Source organism: Microcebus murinus, unplaced genomic scaffold (assembly GCF_040939455.1).
Source record: "Microcebus murinus isolate Inina unplaced genomic scaffold, M.murinus_Inina_mat1.0 scaf031_hap2_Mmur4.0, whole genome shotgun sequence".
Taxonomy (NCBI): Eukaryota; Metazoa; Chordata; class Mammalia; order Primates; family Cheirogaleidae; genus Microcebus; species Microcebus murinus.
In genome coordinates, this window is record NW_027438977.1 from 191,673 (window position 1) to 209,644 (window position 17,972).

At 63.8% G+C, this 17,972-nt stretch overlaps 5 non-coding genes across 5 annotated transcripts; all 5 read right to left on the minus strand.

The window, feature by feature from the left end:
• Positions 1-3,113: 3,113 nt before the first annotated feature.
• Positions 3,114-3,232, minus strand: LOC142868406 (5S ribosomal RNA). The gene has a single exon (XR_012917409.1). It is a non-coding gene; the product is annotated as a 5S ribosomal RNA (ribosomal RNA).
• A 3,547-nt stretch (positions 3,233-6,779) lies between these two features.
• Positions 6,780-6,898, minus strand: LOC142868407 (5S ribosomal RNA). The gene has a single exon (XR_012917410.1). It is a non-coding gene; the product is annotated as a 5S ribosomal RNA (ribosomal RNA).
• A 3,541-nt stretch (positions 6,899-10,439) lies between these two features.
• Positions 10,440-10,558, minus strand: LOC142868408 (5S ribosomal RNA). The gene has a single exon (XR_012917411.1). It is a non-coding gene; the product is annotated as a 5S ribosomal RNA (ribosomal RNA).
• Positions 10,559-14,098: 3,540 nt separating this feature from the next.
• LOC142868410 (5S ribosomal RNA) lies at positions 14,099-14,217 on the minus strand. The gene has a single exon (XR_012917413.1). It is a non-coding gene; the product is annotated as a 5S ribosomal RNA (ribosomal RNA).
• Positions 14,218-17,751: 3,534 nt separating this feature from the next.
• Positions 17,752-17,870, minus strand: LOC142868411 (5S ribosomal RNA). The gene has a single exon (XR_012917414.1). It is a non-coding gene; the product is annotated as a 5S ribosomal RNA (ribosomal RNA).
• Between the last annotated feature and the right edge of the window lie 102 nt (positions 17,871-17,972).

Genomic DNA, 17,972 nt, shown 5'->3' on the forward strand with positions numbered 1-17,972 from the left:
CGCACGCGCGGATCGCCCGCCCTTTGACCCCAGGCAGGGGCCGCCCTCCCCGACAACCCCTTTCAGCTGGGCCCCCCACCCTGTGGGTGGGCTGCCGCCTATTCCCCCGGGCCCGGGCTGGGGCACAGCGCATGGGGGAGGGGAGCGAGTGTATGGGGCGTCTCTCTCTCTCTCTAGGGATGTGTCCCATGGGTGGGGTGGCGTGGTTTGTGGGGCGCTGAAGAAATCAGTCCCCTCCATCTCCTACCTCTGGAAAACGCCCAAGCCCTTGGAGAACTGCCGGCAACGCGACGGGGGGGGGGGGGGGGCCGGGACCCTCCTCTGCGTCCTCCTGTGGCCCAGTCCAAGGGGCCTGGGCCTGGCCGGGGCTGCATTGGACCCCGACCACCCTGGCGTGTGGACTCGCTAAAAATCGGCGATTAGATATTGGATTCCAGCTTCATTGAGGTCATTTCACTAATGAGTGCACCGGAAAGAGTTTCCTAATCCATCTGTGAGGGTGGCAACTGAAAGAGAATTTGAAAGCTGACAGAATAGGCGAGGAAAGGCATAGGAGATTTCCACACCCAGTAAGGAAGCCTTTCCCGAAATGGAAGAAAGAAACGAGCAAACAGAAACACCGGTAGCCCGCCAGGATCAGAGTCTGCCCCCGAGAGAAAGTACCCTGACCAGGTTCACCCGTGGGTGGGTGGCGAGCTAGCGGCATTCAGAAGAGCGAGGCCCTGCAGAAGACACCTGCACTCGGGTGTGTGTGGCGGCACGATTCACAAGCAGCTCCAGATGTTAAGCCAAGGAGAAGCCAGGGAGTTCCCAACGCCCCAGGTGTCCTCAGCCCACGACTGGCTGCTGGGGGAATGCGAAGCCCGGCTCCTTGTCTCAGAGCGGGACAACCAGGAGGTGTGACGTACACCCCGGGGTTCCCAGGAGGATCAGGCTGAAGCTGGGACTTGGCCTGAAAGTGTCCCCTCGCATGGCCACCCCCTTCCCCTTCCTGCTCCTCTACTCCTGGTGCCCCTCCATCCAGGGGCCAGACCTTAAAGAGTCACCCGCAAGAGAATCCTGGTCCCAAAGGAGCCTTCTGGGGGACCCGTGCTGAGAGAGGTTGTGGGCATGGCCCGCTGGGGCTCTGCCCGACCCAGGGCTGAGAGATGCAACCTCCCAGCTCTGGGTCCCTGCAGGGGAAGCGTTGGCAAGCACAGGGCCAGTCCTCCAAAGGCCCAGGTGCAGGGAGCCCAGGCCAAGCAGCCTGTGGAAGAAGCCACCCCGGGAAGACGACTGCAGGCCACGGCCCTTCCCACCTCCTCCTCCTCCTCCTCCTGCTCCTCCACCCCCCCGACCTCCCACCCCCCACCCCCGACATGGCGCAGGGCTCAGAGACACCTCAGACACTTGCTACCCAAAGTGCAAAGGGCATCAGTTGCTCCTCCAAACCCCCCCCCCCTGCCCAGCAGACCGCGTTGTCCAGCCAGCCCCCGGGCCTCCCTGGGGTGCCCAGCACAAAAGTGCAGACAACCACCGGACCCTCAATCTCAGTTTTCGGATGTTTTTGCCACTCTAAGGACCCGCAGGCCAGCTGGGCCTTCTGGCAGGACAGAGAGCCCCGGAATCCGACGTGGAGAGCTGGGTGTACGTCCCCACGAGGAGGCGGTCCCCACCTCCGCGGCTCTCCCCTTGCGGGGGGGGGGGAAAGCAGCCACGGGGCCTCAGAGAAGACACCAGGCTGGGCGCCCGCCCCACAGTGGGGGCACGTCCCCCGCAGGCCACTTAGCGACGGCCGCCGGCCGGCGGACGGTTGGGTGGCGCGAGACGCTGCGGCCGCCCTGCTACCGGGTTCCTGGGAGGGCGTCCTGGAACCAGCGTCCACACCAAGCCCTTGGAAGGCCCAGGCGACGGAGGAGCCCCGTCAGGCAGGGGCCGAGGACGGTGACGGCCCGGGCGGGGAGGAGCGTGTCAGGCAGGGGCAGAGGACGGTGACAGGTGACAGGCCGGGCGGGAAGGAGTCAGTCAGGCAGGGGCCGAGGAGGAGACGGGCTGGGTAAGGGTTAGGGTTAGAGTCAGGGCACAAGTCACAATCGCAAAGACCTGGAAGCGACCCGAGTGCCCATCGACCCACGAGTGCGTAAATGAAATGTGGCGCGTGGACACCACGGAGTGCTATTCAGCTAGGAGGAGCAGCGGTGAGAGGGCACCTCTCGTGGTTCTCCTGGCCAGAGCTGGAACCCGTTCCAGTAAGCCAGGTAGCCCAAGAATGGACACACGAGCACCACGTGCTCGCGCTCACCAGCAAATGGGTACGAACCGATGGACACCTAAGTGGACACAGAGGAATCACCTTCATCGGGTGGGTGTCGGGCGGGTGGGGGGAGGGGATGGGCATACACCTCCATTAGGAATGGGGTGGGTGCGCACCGACTGGGGGATGGGCGCACTTGAGGCTCTGACCCGAGGGGGGAGGCAGGGAGAGGGCAACGTACCCGACCCTAACATTGGTACCCCCACAATACGCTGGAACGACATCAGAGGTAAATGAATAAGAACACAGGGGGGAGGGGGGCACGGGCAACACATGTCACCTTAATACTTGGACTCCCATCATCTGCTTGAAAAGAGAGAGAAAAGAAAATGCAATCATAGAGATAAGAGACACTTTTTAAAGATAATGAATCCGAAGAGAAAAGTAAAAGGAGGCCTGTGGAGCAGGTCTGGGTGTGACTCCGGATCCCCCAACATCAGGTGCCACCACCAAAGATTCCTACGTGTAGCCCATAGAACCCCAAAAGCAACGGGACGAGTTCTGGTCACATACTCCCTCCAAATGACATCCTGGCCTTCTTCTGGAACTCCCTCCCCTCTCAGACTCTCAAGGTTTCCTCCAGCGTGTCGGTTCCCACAGAGCAGACCTTTGGTCTGAGACCTGACAGTCCAGAAGCCACGCATGCTGCCGCGTGACGGCGGTGTCGCGGCTTGGGACAAGAGGAGGCCCCACGGTGCGGGCTGGGGCGCCAGGCACCGCGGCGGGCGCTGAGGGTGGGGGTGACCCCCACCCCGGGCCGCCGCCTCGCTCCCAGAGAGGGGACAGAACAGGAGGCAAAACAAAAAAAAAAAAAAGAAGAAGCCGACGGCACCCGGTATTCCCAGGCGGTCTCCCATCCAAGTACTAACCAGGCCCGACCCTGCTTAGCTTCCCAGACCAGACGAGGTCGGGCGCGTTCAGGGTGGTGTGGCCCTAGACGGCGGAGGGCGCCCCTGCCCCGCTCAAGAAGCCGAGCCTCTCTGCACTTCCCCGCCGCCTCCTCCCGCCCCAGGCCCCGCACCGGCGCTGACCCGCGCCGGGCCGGGCCTGTTGAGTTCACCGGCCGGGTCCGGCGGGCTCCGAGGGACGGGGGTGACAGGCGGGGCGGGGCGGGGCGGGCAGGGAGCGGTGGGCCGGGGTGGGGGGCTGTCTCTCTATACACACACAAACACACACACACACACACTCACACTCACTCACTCACACTCACACAAGATGCGCCTCCACGGCTGGACTCGCCAAGGTGGAGACCTTCCAGCCCCCTTCCTCTCCTCGCCTGGCCTCCTTCCCCTACCCGCCCCCCACCCCCAGCTCGTGGCCGCCCCCGCCGCCGCCGCCGCCGCCGCAGCCGCCGCCGATTGCGCACGCGCGGATCGCCCGCCCTTTGACCCCAGGCAGGGGCCGCCCTCCCCGACAACCCCTTTCAGCTGGGCCCCCCACCCTGTGGGTGGGCTGCCGCCTATTCCCCCGGGCCCGGGCTGGGGCACAGCGCATGGGGGAGGGGAGCGAGTGTATGGGGCGTCTCTCTCTCTCTCTAGGGATGTGTCCCATGGGTGGGGTGGCGTGGTTTGTGGGGCGCTGAAGAAATCAGTCCCCTCCATCTCCTACCTCTGGAAAACGCCCAAGCCCTTGGAGAACTGCCGGCAACGCGACGGGGGGGGGGGGGGGGGGCCCGGGACCCTCCTCTGCGTCCTCCTGTGGCCCAGTCCAAGGGGCCTGGGCCTGGCCGGGGCTGCATTGGACCCCGACCACCCTGGCGTGTGGACTCGCTAAAAATCGGCGATTAGATATTGGATTCCAGCTTCATTGAGGTCATTTCACTAATGAGTGCACCGGAAAGAGTTTCCTAATCCATCTGTGAGGGTGGCAACTGAAAGAGAATTTGAAAGCTGACAGAATAGGCGAGGAAAGGCATAGGAGATTTCCACACCCAGTAAGGAAGCCTTTCCCGAAATGGAAGAAAGAAACGAGCAAACAGAAACACCGGTAGCCCGCCAGGATCAGAGTCTGCCCCCGAGAGAAAGTACCCTGACCAGGTTCACCCGTGGGTGGGTGGCGAGCTAGCGGCATTCAGAAGAGCGAGGCCCGCAGTCTGTGCAGAAGACACCTGCACTCGGGTGTGTGTGGCGGCACGATTCACAAGCAGCTCCAGATGTTAAGCCAAGGAGAAGCCAGGGAGTTCCCAACGCCCCAGGTGTCCTCAGCCCACGACTGGCTGCTGGGGGAATGCGAAGCCCGGCTCCTTGTCTCAGAGCGGGACAACCAGGAGGTGTGACGTACACCCCGGGGTTCCCAGGAGGATCAGGCTGAAGCTGGGACTTGGCCTGAAAGTGTCCCCTCGCATGGCCACCCCCTTCCCCTTCCTGCTCCTCTACTCCTGGTGCCCCTCCATCCAGGGGCCAGACCTTAAAGAGTCACCCGCAAGAGAATCCTGGTCCCAAAGGAGCCTTCTGGGGGACCCGTGCTGAGAGAGGTTGTGGGCATGGCCCGCTGGGGCTCTGCCCGACCCAGGGCTGAGAGATGCAACCTCCCAGCTCTGGGTCCCTGCAGGGGAAGCGTTGGCAAGCACAGGGCCAGTCCTCCAAAGGCCCAGGTGCAGGGAGCCCAGGCCAAGCAGCCTGTGGAAGAAGCCACCCCGGGAAGACGACTGCAGGCCACGGCCCTTCCCACCTCCTCCTCCTCCTCCTCCTGCTCCTCCACCCCCCCGACCTCCCACCCCCCACCCCCGACATGGCGCAGGGCTCAGAGACACCTCAGACACTTGCTACCCAAAGTGCAAAGGGCATCAGTTGCTCCTCCAAACCCCCCCCCCCTGCCCAGCAGACCGCGTTGTCCAGCCAGCCCCCGGGCCTCCCTGGGGTGCCCAGCACAAAAGTGCAGACAACCACCGGACCCTCAATCTCAGTTTTCGGATGTTTTTGCCACTCTAAGGACCCGCAGGCCAGCTGGGCCTTCTGGCAGGACAGAGAGCCCCGGAATCCGACGTGGAGAGCTGGGTGTACGTCCCCACGAGGAGGCGGTCCCCACCTCCGCGGCTCTCCCCTTGCGGGGGGGGGGGGAAAGCAGCCACGGGGCCTCAGAGAAGACACCAGGCTGGGCGCCCGCCCCACAGTGGGGGCACGTCCCCCGCAGGCCACTTAGGGACGGCCGCCGGCCGGCGGACGGTTGGGTGGCGCGAGACGCTGCGGCCGCCCTGCTACCGGGTTCCTGGGAGGGCGTCCTGGAACCAGCGTCCACACCAAGCCCTTGGAAGGCCCAGGCGACGGAGGAGCCCCGTCAGGCAGGGGCCGAGGACGGTGACGGCCCGGGCGGGGAGGAGCGTGTCAGGCAGGGGCAGAGGACGGTGACAGGTGACAGGCCGGGCGGGAAGGAGTCAGTCAGGCAGGGGCCGAGGAGGAGACGGGCTGGGTAAGGGTTAGGGTTAGAGTCAGGGCACAAGTCACAATCGCAAAGACCTGGAAGCGACCCGAGTGCCCATCGACCCACGAGTGCGTAAATGAAATGTGGCGCGTGGACACCACGGAGTGCTATTCAGCTAGGAGGAGCAGCGGTGAGAGGGCACCTCTCGTGGTTCTCCTGGCCAGAGCTGGAACCCGTTCCAGTAAGCCAGGTAGCCCAAGAATGGACACACGAGCACCACGTGCTCGCGCTCACCAGCAAATGGGTACGAACCGATGGACACCTAAGTGGACACAGAGGAATCACCTTCATCGGGTGGGTGTCGGGCGGGTGGGGGGAGGGGATGGGCATACACCTCCATTAGGAATGGGGTGGGTGCGCACCGACTGGGGGATGGGCGCACTTGAGGCTCTGACCCGAGGGGGGAGGCAGGGAGAGGGCAACGTACCCGACCCTAACATTGGTACCCCCACAATACGCTGGAACGACATCAGAGGTAAATGAATAAGAACACAGGGGGGAGGGGGGCACGGGCAACACATGTCACCTTAATACTTGGACTCCCATCATCTGCTTGAAAAGAGAGAGAAAAGAAAATGCAATCATAGAGATAAGAGACACTTTTTAAAGATAATGAATCCGAAGAGAAAAGTAAAAGGAGGCCTGTGGAGCAGGTCTGGGTGTGACTCCGGATCCCCCAACATCAGGTGCCACCACCAAAGATTCCTACGTGTAGCCCATAGAACCCCAAAAGCAACGGGACGAGTTCTGGTCACATACTCCCTCCAAATGACATCCTGGCCTTCTTCTGGAACTCCCTCCCCTCTCAGACTCTCAAGGTTTCCTCCAGCGTGTCGGTTCCCACAGAGCAGACCTTTGGTCTGAGACCTGACAGTCCAGAAGCCACGCATGCTGCCGCGTGACGGCGGTGTCGCGGCTTGGGACAAGAGGAGGCCCCACGGTGCGGGCTGGGGCGCCAGGCACCGCGGCGGGCGCTGAGGGTGGGGGTGACCCCCACCCCGGGCCGCCGCCTCGCTCCCAGAGAGGGGACAGAACAGGAGGCAAAACAAAAAAAAAAAAAAGAAGAAGCCGACGGCACCCGGTATTCCCAGGCGGTCTCCCATCCAAGTACTAACCAGGCCCGACCCTGCTTAGCTTCCCAGACCAGACGAGGTCGGGCGCGTTCAGGGTGGTGTGGCCCTAGACGGCGGAGGGCGCCCCTGCCCCGCTCAAGAAGCCGAGCCTCTCTGCACTTCCCCGCCGCCTCCTCCCGCCCCAGGCCCCGCACCGGCGCTGACCCGCGCCGGGCCGGGCCTGTTGAGTTCACCGGCCGGGTCCGGCGGGCTCCGAGGGACGGGGGTGACAGGCGGGGCGGGGCGGGGCGGGCAGGGAGCGGTGGGCCGGGGTGGGGGGCTGTCTCTCTATACACACACAAACACACACACACACACACTCACACTCACTCACTCACACTCACACAAGATGCGCCTCCACGGCTGGACTCGCCAAGGTGGAGACCTTCCAGCCCCCTTCCTCTCCTCGCCTGGCCTCCTTCCCCTACCCGCCCCCCACCCCCAGCTCGTGGCCGCCCCCGCCGCCGCCCGCCGCCGCCGATTGCGCACGCGCGGATCGCCCGCCCTTTGACCCCAGGCAGGGGCCGCCCTCCCCGACAACCCCTTTCAGCTGGGCCCCCCACCCTGTGGGTGGGCTGCCGCCTATTCCCCCGGGCCCGGGCTGGGGCACAGCGCATGGGGGAGGGGAGCGAGTGTATGGGGCGTCTCTCTCTCTCTCTAGGGATGTGTCCCATGGGTGGGGTGGCGTGGTTTGTGGGGCGCTGAAGAAATCAGTCCCCTCCATCTCCTACCTCTGGAAAACGCCCAAGCCCTTGGAGAACTGCCGGCAACGCGACCGGGGGGGGGGGGGGGGGCCGGGACCCTCCTCTGCGTCCTCCTGTGGCCCAGTCCAAGGGGCCTGGGCCTGGCCGGGGCTGCATTGGACCCCGACCACCCTGGCGTGTGGACTCGCTAAAAATCGGCGATTAGATATTGGATTCCAGCTTCATTGAGGTCATTTCACTAATGAGTGCACCGGAAAGAGTTTCCTAATCCATCTGTGAGGGTGGCAACTGAAAGAGAATTTGAAAGCTGACAGAATAGGCGAGGAAAGGCATAGGAGATTTCCACACAGATTTCCACACCCAGTAAGGAAGCCTTTCCCGAAATGGAAGAAAGAAACGAGCAAACAGAAACACCGGTAGCCCGCCAGGATCAGAGTCTGCCCCCGAGAGAAAGTACCCTGACCAGGTTCACCCGTGGGTGGGTGGCGAGCTAGCGGCATTCAGAAGAGCGAGGCCCGCAGTCTGTGCAGAAGACACCTGCACTCGGGTGTGTGTGGCGGCACGATTCACAAGCAGCTCCAGATGTTAAGCCAAGGAGAAGCCAGGGAGTTCCCAACGCCCCAGGTGTCCTCAGCCCACGACTGGCTGCTGGGGGAATGCGAAGCCCGGCTCCTTGTCTCAGAGCGGGACAACCAGGAGGTGTGACGTACACCCCGGGGTTCCCAGGAGGATCAGGCTGAAGCTGGGACTTGGCCTGAAAGTGTCCCCTCGCATGGCCACCCCCTTCCCCTTCCTGCTCCTCTACTCCTGGTGCCCCTCCATCCAGGGGCCAGACCTTAAAGAGTCACCCGCAAGAGAATCCTGGTCCCAAAGGAGCCTTCTGGGGGACCCGTGCTGAGAGAGGTTGTGGGCATGGCCCGCTGGGGCTCTGCCCGACCCAGGGCTGAGAGATGCAACCTCCCAGCTCTGGGTCCCTGCAGGGGAAGCGTTGGCAAGCACAGGGCCAGTCCTCCAAAGGCCCAGGTGCAGGGAGCCCAGGCCAAGCAGCCTGTGGAAGAAGCCACCCCGGGAAGACGACTGCAGGCCACGGCCCTTCCCACCTCCTCCTCCTCCTCCTCCTGCTCCTCCACCCCCCCGACCTCCCACCCCCCACCCCCGACATGGCGCAGGGCTCAGAGACACCTCAGACACTTGCTACCCAAAGTGCAAAGGGCATCAGTTGCTCCTCCAAACCCCCCCCCCCTGCCCAGCAGACCGCGTTGTCCAGCCAGCCCCCGGGCCTCCCTGGGGTGCCCAGCACAAAAGTGCAGACAACCACCGGACCCTCAATCTCAGTTTTCGGATGTTTTTGCCACTCTAAGGACCCGCAGGCCAGCTGGGCCTTCTGGCAGGACAGAGAGCCCCGGAATCCGACGTGGAGAGCTGGGTGTACGTCCCCACGAGGAGGCGGTCCCCACCTCCGCGGCTCTCCCCTTGCGGGGGGGGGGGGAAAGCAGCCACGGGGCCTCAGAGAAGACACCAGGCTGGGCGCCCGCCCCACAGTGGGGGCACGTCCCCCGCAGGCCACTTAGCGACGGCCGCCGGCCGGCGGACGGTTGGGTGGCGCGAGACGCTGCGGCCGCCCTGCTACCGGGTTCCTGGGAGGGCGTCCTGGAACCAGCGTCCACACCAAGCCCTTGGAAGGCCCAGGCGACGGAGGAGCCCCGTCAGGCAGGGGCCGAGGACGGTGACGGCCCGGGCGGGGAGGAGCGTGTCAGGCAGGGGCAGAGGACGGTGACAGGCCGGGCGGGAAGGAGTCAGTCAGGCAGGGGCCGAGGAGGAGACGGGCTGGGTAAGGGTTAGGGTTAGAGTCAGGGCACAAGTCACAATCGCAAAGACCTGGAAGCGACCCGAGTGCCCATCGACCCACGAGTGCGTAAATGAAATGTGGCGCGTGGACACCACGGAGTGCTATTCAGCTAGGAGGAGCAGCGGTGAGAGGGCACCTCTCGTGGTTCTCCTGGCCAGAGCTGGAACCCGTTCCAGTAAGCCAGGTAGCCCAAGAATGGACACACGAGCACCACGTGCTCGCGCTCACCAGCAAATGGGTACGAACCGATGGACACCTAAGTGGACACAGAGGAATCACCTTCATCGGGTGGGTGTCGGGCGGGTGGGGGGAGGGGATGGGCATACACCTCCATTAGGAATGGGGTGGGTGCGCACCGACTGGGGGATGGGCGCACTTGAGGCTCTGACCCGAGGGGGGAGGCAGGGAGAGGGCAACGTACCCGACCCTAACATTGGTACCCCCACAATACGCTGGAACGACATCAGAGGTAAATGAATAAGAACACAGGGGGGAGGGGGGCACGGGCAACACATGTCACCTTAATACTTGGACTCCCATCATCTGCTTGAAAAGAGAGAGAAAAGAAAATGCAATCATAGAGATAAGAGACACTTTTTAAAGATAATGAATCCGAAGAGAAAAGTAAAAGGAGGCCTGTGGAGCAGGTCTGGGTGTGACTCCGGATCCCCCAACATCAGGTGCCACCACCAAAGATTCCTACGTGTAGCCCATAGAACCCCAAAAGCAACGGGACGAGTTCTGGTCACATACTCCCTCCAAATGACATCCTGGCCTTCTTCTGGAACTCCCTCCCCTCTCAGACTCTCAAGGTTTCCTCCAGCGTGTCGGTTCCCACAGAGCAGACCTTTGGTCTGAGACCTGACAGTCCAGAAGCCACGCATGCTGCCGCGTGACGGCGGTGTCGCGGCTTGGGACAAGAGGAGGCCCCACGGTGCGGGCTGGGGCGCCAGGCACCGCGGCGGGCGCTGAGGGTGGGGGTGACCCCCACCCCGGGCCGCCGCCTCGCTCCCAGAGAGGGGACAGAACAGGAGGCAAAACAAAAAAAAAAAAAAAGAAGAAGCCGACGGCACCCGGTATTCCCAGGCGGTCTCCCATCCAAGTACTAACCAGGCCCGACCCTGCTTAGCTTCCCAGACCAGACGAGGTCGGGCGCGTTCAGGGTGGTGTGGCCCTAGACGGCGGAGGGCGCCCCTGCCCCGCTCAAGAAGCCGAGCCTCTCTGCACTTCCCCGCCGCCTCCTCCCGCCCCAGGCCCCGCACCGGCGCTGACCCGCGCCGGGCCGGGCCTGTTGAGTTCACCGGCCGGGTCCGGCGGGCTCCGAGGGACGGGGGTGACAGGCGGGGCGGGGCGGGGCGGGCAGGGAGCGGTGGGCCGGGGTGGGGGGCTGTCTCTCTATACACACACAAACACACACACACACACACTCACACTCACTCACTCACACTCACACAAGATGCGCCTCCACGGCTGGACTCGCCAAGGTGGAGACCTTCCAGCCCCCTTCCTCTCCTCGCCTGGCCTCCTTCCCCTACCCGCCCCCCACCCCCAGCTCGTGGCCGCCCCGCAAACGCCCGCCGCCGCCGATTGCGCACGCGCGGATCGCCCGCCCTTTGACCCCAGGCAGGGGCCGCCCTCCCCGACAACCCCTTTCAGCTGGGCCCCCCCCCCACCCTGTGGGTGGGCTGCCGCCTATTCCCCCGGGCCCGGGCTGGGGCACAGCGCATGGGGGAGGGGAGCGAGTGTATGGGGCGTCTCTCTCTCTCTCTAGGGATGTGTCCCATGGGTGGGGTGGCGTGGTTTGTGGGGCGCTGAAGAAATCAGTCCCCTCCATCTCCTACCTCTGGAAAACGCCCAAGCCCTTGGAGAACTGCCGGCAACGCGACGGGGGGGGGGGGGGGGGCCGGGACCCTCCTCTGCGTCCTCCTGTGGCCCAGTCCAAGGGGCCTGGGCCTGGCCGGGGCTGCATTGGACCCCGACCACCCTGGCGTGTGGACTCGCTAAAAATCGGCGATTAGATATTGGATTCCAGCTTCATTGAGGTCATTTCACTAATGAGTGCACCGGAAAGAGTTTCCTAATCCATCTGTGAGGGTGGCAACTGAAAGAGAATTTGAAAGCTGACAGAATAGGCGAGGAAAGGCATAGGAGATTTCCACACCCAGTAAGGAAGCCTTTCCCGAAATGGAAGAAAGAAACGAGCAAACAGAAACACCGGTAGCCCGCCAGGATCAGAGTCTGCCCCCGAGAGAAAGTACCCTGACCAGGTTCACCCGTGGGTGGGTGGCGAGCTAGCGGCATTCAGAAGAGCGAGGCCCGCAGTCTGTGCAGAAGACACCTGCACTCGGGTGTGTGTGGCGGCACGATTCACAAGCAGCTCCAGATGTTAAGCCAAGGAGAAGCCAGGGAGTTCCCAACGCCCCAGGTGTCCTCAGCCCACGACTGGCTGCTGGGGGAATGCGAAGCCCGGCTCCTTGTCTCAGAGCGGGACAACCAGGAGGTGTGACGTACACCCCGGGGTTCCCAGGAGGATCAGGCTGAAGCTGGGACTTGGCCTGAAAGTGTCCCCTCGCATGGCCACCCCCTTCCCCTTCCTGCTCCTCTACTCCTGGTGCCCCTCCATCCAGGGGCCAGACCTTAAAGAGTCACCCGCAAGAGAATCCTGGTCCCAAAGGAGCCTTCTGGGGGACCCGTGCTGAGAGAGGTTGTGGGCATGGCCCGCTGGGGCTCTGCCCGACCCAGGGCTGAGAGATGCAACCTCCCAGCTCTGGGTCCCTGCAGGGGAAGCGTTGGCAAGCACAGGGCCAGTCCTCCAAAGGCCCAGGTGCAGGGAGCCCAGGCCAAGCAGCCTGTGGAAGAAGCCACCCCGGGAAGACGACTGCAGGCCACGGCCCTTCCCACCTCCTCCTCCTCCTCCTCCTGCTCCTCCACCCCCCCCCCGACCTCCCACCCCCCACCCCCGACATGGCGCAGGGCTCAGAGACACCTCAGACACTTGCTACCCAAAGTGCAAAGGGCATCAGTTGCTCCTCCAAACCCCCCCCCCCTGCCCAGCAGACCGCGTTGTCCAGCCAGCCCCCGGGCCTCCCTGGGGTGCCCAGCACAAAAGTGCAGACAACCACCGGACCCTCAATCTCAGTTTTCGGATGTTTTTGCCACTCTAAGGACCCGCAGGCCAGCTGGGCCTTCTGGCAGGACAGAGAGCCCCGGAATCCGACGTGGAGAGCTGGGTGTACGTCCCCACGAGGAGGCGGTCCCCACCTCCGCGGCTCTCCCCTTGCGGGGGGGGGGGGAAAGCAGCCACGGGGCCTCAGAGAAGACACCAGGCTGGGCGCCCGCCCCACAGTGGGGGCACGTCCCCCGCAGGCCACTTAGCGACGGCCGCCGGCCGGCGGACGGTTGGGTGGCGCGAGACGCTGCGGCCGCCCTGCTACCGGGTTCCTGGGAGGGCGTCCTGGAACCAGCGTCCACACCAAGCCCTTGGAAGGCCCAGGCGACGGAGGAGCCCCGTCAGGCAGGGGCCGAGGACGGTGACGGCCCGGGCGGGGAGGAGCGTGTCAGGCAGGGGCAGAGGACGGTGACAGGTGACAGGCCGGGCGGGAAGGAGTCAGTCAGGCAGGGGCCGAGGAGGAGACGGGCTGGGTAAGGGTTAGGGTTAGAGTCAGGGCACAAGTCACAATCGCAAAGACCTGGAAGCGACCCGAGTGCCCATCGACCCACGAGTGCGTAAATGAAATGTGGCGCGTGGACACCACGGAGTGCTATTCAGCTAGGAGGAGCAGCGGTGAGAGGGCACCTCTCGTGGTTCTCCTGGCCAGAGCTGGAACCCGTTCCAGTAAGCCAGGTAGCCCAAGAATGGACACACGAGCACCACGTGCTCGCGCTCACCAGCAAATGGGTACGAACCGATGGACACCTAAGTGGACACAGAGGAATCACCTTCATCGGGTGGGTGTCGGGCGGGTGGGGGGAGGGGATGGGCATACACCTCCATTAGGAATGGGGTGGGTGCGCACCGACTGGGGGATGGGCGCACTTGAGGCTCTGACCCGAGGGGGGAGGCAGGGAGAGGGCAACGTACCCGACCCTAACATTGGTACCCCCACAATACGCTGGAACGACATCAGAGGTAAATGAATAAGAACACAGGGGGGAGGGGGGCACGGGCAACACATGTCACCTTAATACTTGGACTCCCATCATCTGCTTGAAAAGAGAGAGAAAAGAAAATGCAATCATAGAGATAAGAGACACTTTTTAAAGATAATGAATCCGAAGAGAAAAGTAAAAGGAGGCCTGTGGAGCAGGTCTGGGTGTGACTCCGGATCCCCCAACATCAGGTGCCACCACCAAAGATTCCTACGTGTAGCCCATAGAACCCCAAAAGCAACGGGACGAGTTCTGGTCACATACTCCCTCCAAATGACATCCTGGCCTTCTTCTGGAACTCCCTCCCCTCTCAGACTCTCAAGGTTTCCTCCAGCGTGTCGGTTCCCACAGAGCAGACCTTTGGTCTGAGACCTGACAGTCCAGAAGCCACGCATGCTGCCGCGTGACGGCGGTGTCGCGGCTTGGGACAAGAGGAGGCCCCACGGTGCGGGCTGGGGCGCCAGGCACCGCGGCGGGCGCTGAGGGTGGGGGTGACCCCCACCCCGGGCCGCCGCCTCGCTCCCAGAGAGGGGACAGAACAGGAGGCAAAACAAAAAAAAAAAAAAGAAGAAGCCGACGGCACCCGGTATTCCCAGGCGGTCTCCCATCCAAGTACTAACCAGGCCCGACCCTGCTTAGCTTCCCAGACCAGACGAGGTCGGGCGCGTTCAGGGTGGTGTGGCCCTAGACGGCGGAGGGCGCCCCTGCCCCGCTCAAGAAGCCGAGCCTCTCTGCACTTCCCCGCCGCCTCCTCCCGCCCCAGGCCCCGCACCGGCGCTGACCCGCGCCGGGCCGGGCCTGTTGAGTTCACCGGCCGGGTCCGGCGGGCTCCGAGGGACGGGGGTGACAGGCGGGGCGGGGCGGGGCGGGCAGGGAGCGGTGGGCCGGGGTGGGGGGCTGTCTCTCTATACACACACAAACACACACACACACACACTCACACTCACTCACTCACACTCACACAAGATGCGCCTCCACGGCTGGACTCGCCAAGGTGGAGACCTTCCAGCCCCCTTCCTCTCCTCGCCTGGCCTCCTTCCCCTACCCGCCCCCCACCCCCAGCTCGTGGCCGCCCCCGCCGCCGCCCGCCGCCGCGGATTGCGCACGCGCGGATCGCCCGCCCTTTGACCCCAGGCAGGGGCCGCCCTCCCCGACAACCCCTTTCAGCTGGGCCCCCCACCCTGTGGGTGGGCTGCCGCCTATTCCCCCGGGCCCGGGCTGGGGCACAGCGCATGGGGGAGGGGAGCGAGTGTATGGGGCGTCTCTCTCTCTCTCTAGGGATGTGTCCCATGGGTGGGGTGGCGTGGTTTGTGGGGCGCTGAAGAAATCAGTCCCCTCCATCTCCTACCTCTGGAAAACGCCCAAGCCCTTGGAGAACTGCCGGCAACGCGACGGGGGGGGGGGGGGGGCCGGGACCCTCCTACCCTCCTCTGCGTCCTCCTGTGGCCCAGTCCAAGGGGCCTGGGCCTGGCCGGGGCTGCATTGGACCCCGACCACCCTGGCGTGTGGACTCGCTAAAAATCGGCGATTAGATATTGGATTCCAGCTTCATTGAGGTCATTTCACTAATGAGTGCACCGGAAAGAGTTTCCTAATCCATCTGTGAGGGTGGCAACTGAAAGAGAATTTGAAAGCTGACAGAATAGGCGAGGAAAGGCATAGGAGATTTCCACACCCAGTAAGGAAGCCTTTCCCGAAATGGAAGAAAGAAACGAGCAAACAGAAACACCGGTAGCCCGCCAGGATCAGAGTCTGCCCCCGAGAGAAAGTACCCTGACCAGGTTCACCCGTGGGTGGGTGGCGAGCTAGCGGCATTCAGAAGAGCGAGGCCCGCAGTCTGTGCAGAAGACACCTGCACTCGGGTGTGTGTGGCGGCACGATTCACAAGCAGCTCCAGATGTTAAGCCAAGGAGAAGCCAGGGAGTTCCCAACGCCCCAGGTGTCCTCAGCCCACGACTGGCTGCTGGGGGAATGCGAAGCCCGGCTCCTTGTCTCAGAGCGGGACAACCAGGAGGTGTGACGTACACCCCGGGGTTCCCAGGAGGATCAGGCTGAAGCTGGGACTTGGCCTGAAAGTGTCCCCTCGCATGGCCACCCCCTTCCCCTTCCTGCTCCTCTACTCCTGGTGCCCCTCCATCCAGGGGCCAGACCTTAAAGAGTCACCCGCAAGAGAATCCTGGTCCCAAAGGAGCCTTCTGGGGGACCCGTGCTGAGAGAGGTTGTGGGCATGGCCCGCTGGGGCTCTGCCCGACCCAGGGCTGAGAGATGCAACCTCCCAGCTCTGGGTCCCTGCAGGGGAAGCGTTGGCAAGCACAGGGCCAGTCCTCCAAAGGCCCAGGTGCAGGGAGCCCAGGCCAAGCAGCCTGTGGAAGAAGCCACCCCGGGAAGACGACTGCAGGCCACGGCCCTTCCCACCTCCTCCTCCTCCTCCTCCTGCTCCTCCACCCCCCCGACCTCCCACCCCCCACCCCCGACATGGCGCAGGGCTCAGAGACACCTCAGACACTTGCTACCCAAAGTGCAAAGGGCATCAGTTGCTCCTCCAAACCCCCCCCCCCTGCCCAGCAGACCGCGTTGTCCAGCCAGCCCCCGGGCCTCCCTGGGGTGCCCAGCACAAAAGTGCAGACAACCACCGGACCCTCAATCTCAGTTTTCGGATGTTTTTGCCACTCTAAGGACCCGCAGGCCAGCTGGGCCTTCTGGCAGGACAGAGAGCCCCGGAATCCGACGTGGAGAGCTGGGTGTACGTCCCCACGAGGAGGCGGTCCCCACCTCCGCGGCTCTCCCCTTGCGGGGGGGGGGGGAAAGCAGCCACGGGGCCTCAGAGAAGACACCAGGCTGGGCGCCCGCCCCACAGTGGGGGCACGTCCCCCGCAGGCCACTTAGCGACGGCCGCCGGCCGGCGGACGGTTGGGTGGCGCGAGACGCTGCGGCCGCCCTGCTACCGGGTTCCTGGGAGGGCGTCCTGGAACCAGCGTCCACACCAAGCCCTTGGAAGGCCCAGGCGACGGAGGAGCCCCGTCAGGCAGGGGCCGAGGACGGTGACGGCCCGGGCGGGGAGGAGCGTGTCAGGCAGGGGCAGAGGACGGTGACAGGCCGGGCGGGAAGGAGTCAGTCAGGCAGGGGCCGAGGAGGAGACGGGCTGGGTAAGGGTTAGGGTTAGAGTCAGGGCACAAGTCACAATCGCAAAGACCTGGAAGCGACCCGAGTGCCCATCGACCCACGAGTGCGTAAATGAAATGTGGCGCGTGGACACCACGGAGTGCTATTCAGCTAGGAGGAGCAGCGGTGAGAGGGCACCTCTCGTGGTTCTCCTGGCCAGAGCTGGAACCCGTTCCAGTAAGCCAGGTAGCCCAAGAATGGACACACGAGCACCACGTGCTCGCGCTCACCAGCAAATGGGTACGAACCGATGGACACCTAAGTGGACACAGAGGAATCACCTTCATCGGGTGGGTGTCGGGCGGGTGGGGGGAGGGGATGGGCATACACCTCCATTAGGAATGGGGTGGGTGCGCACCGACTGGGGGATGGGCGCACTTGAGGCTCTGACCCGAGGGGGGAGGCAGGGAGAGGGCAACGTACCCGACCCTAACATTGGTACCCCCACAATACGCTGGAACGACATCAGAGGTAAATGAATAAGAACACAGGGGGGAGGGGGGCACGGGCAACACATGTCACCTTAATACTTGGACTCCCATCATCTGCTTGAAAAGAGAGAGAAAAGAAAATGCAATCATAGAGATAAGAGACACTTTTTAAAGATAATGAATCCGAAGAGAAAAGTAAAAGGAGGCCTGTGGAGCAGGTCTGGGTGTGACTCCGGATCCCCCAACATCAGGTGCCACCACCAAAGATTCCTACGTGTAGCCCATAGAACCCCAAAAGCAACGGGACGAGTTCTGGTCACATACTCCCTCCAAATGACATCCTGGCCTTCTTCTGGAACTCCCTCCCCTCTCAGACTCTCAAGGTTTCCTCCAGCGTGTCGGTTCCCACAGAGCAGACCTTTGGTCTGAGACCTGACAGTCCAGAAGCCACGCATGCTGCCGCGTGACGGCGGTGTCGCGGCTTGGGACAAGAGGAGGCCCCACGGTGCGGGCTGGGGCGCCAGGCACCGCGGCGGGCGCTGAGGGTGGGGGTGACCCCCACCCCGGGCCGCCGCCTCGCTCCCAGAGAGGGGACAGAACAGGAGGCAAAACAAAAAAAAAAAAAAGAAGAAGCCGACGGCACCCGGTATTCCCAGGCGGTCTCCCATCCAAGTACTAACCAGGCCCGACCCTGCTTAGCTTCCCAGACCAGACGAGGTCGGGCGCGTTCAGGGTGGTGTGGCCCTAGACGGCGGAGGGCGCCCCTGCCCCGCTCAAGAAGCCGAGCCTCTCTGCACTTCCCCGCCGCCTCCTCCCGCCCCAGGCCCCGCACCGGCGCTGACCCGCGCCGGG